We start from the raw sequence: 6,000 nt of genomic DNA, 5'->3' as shown, positions 1-6,000 counted from the left end.
ATTAAAGGATAATTTTGATTAAATCAAATGTACTATTCATCAGTTTTTCTTTTTAAATATTAGAGGCATAGTTTGTTTTTCAATTAAATTTGACAATTGATTTAATAGAAATGAAATATTATTTCAAGCGTGTAGCTAGGGAATCAAAGTGGAGGTCAGAGGGAGAAAGGGACAGTTACACCAAGAGAGTTTAACGTCGCAAAATAAGTCTATTTCTCCTCCTCTGTTTTTTATTTTTGTTCTTATCCTTTCTTGTTTCTCACTGTTCTTTCTTTGCTCTATTTTCTCTGTTTCCTTTTATCTCTTCCTTGTGCTCTCATTTTATCGCTTTTGCTTCTTTATGTTAGGCCAATTTTTGCTTCTAGATACAAGAAGCCAAAATTTAGAATCTTTTCCTACTTCATGTATCAAACATTGAACCTCTTTTTTATTTCATTCTGATAATGCTTAGTTCTCAGTTTTTAAGTTAAATTTTGTTTTCCAAAAATTTGTAAAGACCAATTTGTGAAGATCAAGTTTTTATTTTATTACAAACAAATTGCCACTGTTTCCTTTTGATAAAATAAGATTAATTAATATTAATTTTTCTTAAAAAATGTTAAAAAATGGTATTTATATCGAATATTAAGTTTTTAGCGTCATTACAAGAATTGACAATTTCAATATCAACTTAGCAGCAGGATCATTAATTTAGTCACAAATTTTTCTATTACTTTTGTAATTTCTATTTTTATTTTGTTTAATTGTGCTTTTGTTTTTGTGTGAAAGGTTTCTGATTTACAAGTATTATAATCCTCTTTCGTTTATCTAAGGAGATATATATGGTTTACAACTATTATAATCCTTTTCATTCAACTCCTTTGTCTTTCTTTTTATTAATGGATGTGAGAATTTTGACTTGTGGGTCTTTATTTTTTTGAGATACAATTGTAGATGCCACTTACAATAATTTTTCCTTTTTTCTCTGGAAGCTCCTTGTGATCTGTGACCTATTTCACTTTTCTTAAGTCTAACTGGTTTTGGGTTAGATTTTTTTTGTCTAGTACCCACAAGTCACTCTCTATGTACCTCATCATCATCCATATTTTTTGCAAATGTTATAATAGCATAATTGTCTCGTTTCATGATTTTTTTATTATCAGTATTATCTTCATTATTTTAAACCATTTCAGTTTCCATGTTTTCTCCTTGTTGTACTGTTCCATCAATCGATTCATCCACTACCTCTAGGGGGACAATGGAAGCAGCGCAATCACTCGCATGAGAACAAATCATGTGGAGCCCCTTATACTCTACCTTGTACTAATGACCATTTAATCAAACCTTACCCACCATATGTTGAATTAAATCCAACTCTATACAAACCCTAACAAACATTATTCATTCTATATTCAACGTATTCTTGTCAACATGAACATGTGTGCCTATCAAAGAAGTCATTGCAAGAGAAAATTTTCATTGTAAAAAATCAAAGTTAGACCCCAAAAAATGAATCCATGCCAATGTACAAGTGACTTTGGTAGACGAGAAACAAACACTGGAGACCAATTCGTGATAGCAAGGTAGTAATCAAATTCATTGGTCACATACATGATGTCAAATTCTTCGATAAACTTCCATAATGGTTTCAAATGGTCCTTCATTATACTGAATCCCACAGTTTTCCATTACAACTTAATTACTACAACATTCTCTTATAGTTGACATAGTTCACGAAACACTTTATCATCAACATAAACCTTAAGCTTTAATCAATTACCTTTTTTAGTTTCACATGCATAAACTTTTTCTCCAACAAATCTATCTTTAGTCATGGTGAATATTATACAATATACTATTTTATTCAGTTCAGATATATAGAGTCTATTATTTGGTTTATTTAGTTCGGATATATAGAGACTATTACTTTCCATCACTTTGCAATGTGTGGATATAAAAGCCACATAGTCTTTCTTTTTTCTGTATTGAACTTATACATTCAATTTTGATAATGAATATACATTTTTCCTTTTGCTCTAAACATCAAAATGGTATCAAAGCTCTATCTTTAGAGCTCTAGTTCAGGTCTTTATTTCTTTTCTTTTGTCATTGTTCTAGATTCTGCTCTTCTCATCTTCAATGACGAATTAGAGCTACAACAATTATGCTACTAATCCTTCTAATCCTATTTTCTGCATCCAAATGAAAATCCTTCTCTTGTTCTAGTTTCACCATTATTGGATGGCAAAAATTATCATAGTTGGACACGTGCAATGAAATTGGAATTACAATCAAAGAACAAGATCAAGTTCATTGATGGAAGTTTAATTTAGCCATTAATCACAAATTCGTTATTTGAACCATGGGAATAGTGCAAATTACAACATTAAATTTCTGAATCCATTGTGAAATCAATCTCATGGATTGACAAGGCTTCAGATGTTTGGAAGAACCTTCAAGATAGGTTTTCTCAAGGTGATATTTTTTGAATTGCAGAACTTCAAGAAGATCTTTATTGTTTTCATCAAGGAAATCTCACTATTTCATAATATTTTCAAGAAATGAAAACAATATGGGATGAACTAGAGAATTTCAGACAATTCCTCAATTTGTTTGTTCAATTCCCTGTTCTTATGGTGCTATACAATCAATGAAGAAAATTAGAGATCAAGATTATGTTATCCGCTTCTTGAAGGGAGTAAATGACCAATTCTCTCATGTTAGATCTCAAATCATGTTAATTGATCCTTTTCCTAACATTAACAAGGTATTTTCAATGGTCATACCACAAGAAAGGCAGTTAAATTTACCTATTTTAACCAATTTGAATCTTGATACAAAGGCTCTTGCGATATCCTCAGAACAGAACAATGGTGGAAATTCTTTTAAAAGAGGTGGTTTATCTAACAAGGGAAAAGGGCATGGATCAGTCGACAGAGGTCAATATGCTAACAGATTATGCACTGATTGTGGAAAGACCAACCATACCATTGATACATGTTATTTTAAACATGACTTCTCTCCTAGTTACCAATCCAAGAATGCTAGACAAGCCAATGCAGTTAGCAATAACAATTCTTCCTTAGATTCTAATGCATCTAATTGTAATAATGTTGAAGAAACTTTAAAGACAGGCATGAATTTCACTTAAGAACAATTTCAAGGCATACTTGATCTTCTTCAACAATATAAATAGAAATTCAATCAAAATGTTTCTTGTACTACTCATTTAGTCACCACTTCACCCTCAACCACAACGACTAATGCCATATGTTCCTCCTCATAAGGTAAAATCGATCAACATTGGCTCCTTGACACAGGTGCCATTGATCACATCATCAATAACCTTTCCATTCTTATTGATCATAGAGACATTAACCCTATTTTCATTACTCTACCTAATGGCTTTAAAGTTACCGCTTCTGTTACAAGAACTGCTAATCTATCCAATTCTTTAATTTTGCAAAATGTTCTCTATGTATCCAATTTTACTGTTAATCTTATTTCTGCTGCCAAATTACTTGTCACATTATCTTGTCATCTTATCTTTAACCATAATTCTTGTATTATTAAATAGAATATTACCAGGAGGATGATTGGTATAGCTAGATTACATGGTGGATTGTATGTGATAAATTTTCCATCTAGCAACAAGTTAGCTTCTACCCATCACACTTTCTCCAACAATTCAAAGACTTCTTCACTTTGCCGCTCAAGATTAGAACATCTTTCTGACAATAGTTTGAAACTTCCATTTTCACAATTTCCTTTCATTCCATATTGTAATAGTTCTCCTTGTGATGCTTGTCATTTTGCAAGACAGAAAAGACTACCACATTATAATAATACCATTACTAGCAATGAAGTGTTTGATCTCTTGCATGCTGACATTTCGGAGCCTTATGCTGGTACATCTTCTTTTTGACATAGATATTTCTTGATCCTTGTTGATGATTTTAGTCATTTTACTTAGGTTGTTTTAATGAAAACTAAATTAGAAGTAGACATCATCTCACACAGTTTATATCCTATATAGAGACACAATTTGACACCAAATTAAAATGTCTTAGGAGCGATAATAAAGTTAAATTTTTAATGAATAATTTTTTTACTTTTTAAAGGAATTATTGATGAACGAAATATTTTCTCATTTACAAAAAGATTTGTCGTCAACCTTCATCAAAATATGCAGAAAAATTTATGTAGTCTAGGATGCAAGCCTAGGTCGTCTCCCATGAATCATTGGACGAGTGACCAAATATCAAACATGTAGTGTGCAATGTGTTTAGAAAGCAAGTAAAAAGGGGGGTTTTGTGATTTCAAGTTCAATCAACTTAAGCAGAAAATTAAATTGAAAAGTTCAATCGATAAAATGTAGTAACCCCTAGTTCATTCATATAAACTCTATCCCTATTCCTCTCAAGATTTAATACTCTTCCTCTTATCCCAGAATTAGGTTGATTTAACAAGCGAAAATCAACCTTATGTTTTCATATGAATTAAGCAATCCAATGAACTCCAGTCTCTCATTCCTTGATTACGCAATCTTGGAATTAAACAAGAATTAAGCAATTCAAATTTAGAATTTCCTTAAAAAGAATTAGGGTTCATTACACAATGCTCCCCTCATTCAACTATTAATTCAATTCAAGAGTTTGGGAGGAAGAAATTTATGGAAGAAAAAGATTTGCATTAACATTCAAAAACCCAAGAATTCAAGAATCCATATGAACTCACTAGAGATTACAAGAAAATTAACCCTCCATGAGGATAGGTCTCACAATTACAAAATAAAAGTAAAGAGAAATCAATAACATCAATACAAAAGCCAAAGAGAGGTAAGGAGAAAATAGAAATCAAACCGTAGGTTGGACCCTTGACTGTCACCCAAGGCCACCTTATGCTCTGCAAGTGTCCTTTGAAATGGTAAAAGAAGCTAAAAGTGTGTAAAAAGTCTCGTACCCTAATTTCTCAAATTCTATTTATAGTGTAGAAATTTTTGCCCAAAGTGACAACTATGGTTTCATAGTGATAACGCGCAGCGTTCCATAGTGATAATGTGCAAGGTCTGTGATTTTGGCCTCTCTGGAATTATTACTTTGGCTTCATAGTGATAACGCGCAATGCCCTAAAGTGATTACTCTCGCTCCATAGTGTTTATTCGCAGGTCTTGTGTTTTTTCCCTCTCTAGAGTTGTCACTTTGGCATCAGAGTGATAACTTTGGCTGCTCTAGAGTGTCTACTATGGTTCCATAGTAGCTACACACAAACCTTGTACTTTTTGGCCTTTCTAGAGTTGTCATTATGAGTTCATAGTGATCACTCTGGTCTACCTTTCTAGAACTAGCTTGCTGTAGTGTTCACTATGGACTCCAAAGTGATCACTTTCACCTTAAACTTTCTCAAATGCTAAAAATCCATGGAAAATGTCTAGAAACTCTTGCACAATTATTCAAATGATCAAAATTGCAAACTATATCTATGTAAATCAATGTAAATTAACCAAAAATTAAGAACCTATGATATTTGACCAAAATGATGTTTTTATGTTATTTACACTTCCTAAGTTTACTTTTTTCTATTAAGAAACATCAAAATGACGAGTAAAAATCCAATAAAATGTGGATTCATCACAACCCCAAACTTAAAATTTTGCTTGTGCTCAAGCAAATCAAAATTCAAGAAAGTTACTTGCAAGAGGGTTGGATTTATCCCAAAATTTTCTTTCAAAATTTTCATTCCAAGATCATACCCTAATTGACACTTCCAATGTTTCCAAAATCATGGATTCATTCAACAAAGAAATCATGCCCAAATCTATTATTTTCAAGCAAAGTCCCACTAAATTGAAACAAATATCCAGCAAAGTTTCATGCAATCCACATAGTGCAAAGAAATTATCTAGCTCACAAGATGGTGTTTCACTCTTCACTCATAAATATTTCAGGCTAAGTGTTTTTCCTCAATTCATGAATTTTGCCTCACCCTACCATATGCTTGCCCATATTCTCAATCTCCTTT

The sequence above is a fragment of the Abrus precatorius genome, unplaced genomic scaffold (genome assembly GCF_003935025.1).
Source record: "Abrus precatorius isolate BTA unplaced genomic scaffold, Abrus_2018 Scaffold3, whole genome shotgun sequence".
Classification (NCBI taxonomy): domain Eukaryota; kingdom Viridiplantae; phylum Streptophyta; class Magnoliopsida; order Fabales; family Fabaceae; genus Abrus; species Abrus precatorius.
The sequence above is the reverse complement of the archived record's forward strand: the minus strand, read 5'-3'. Positions refer to the sequence as shown.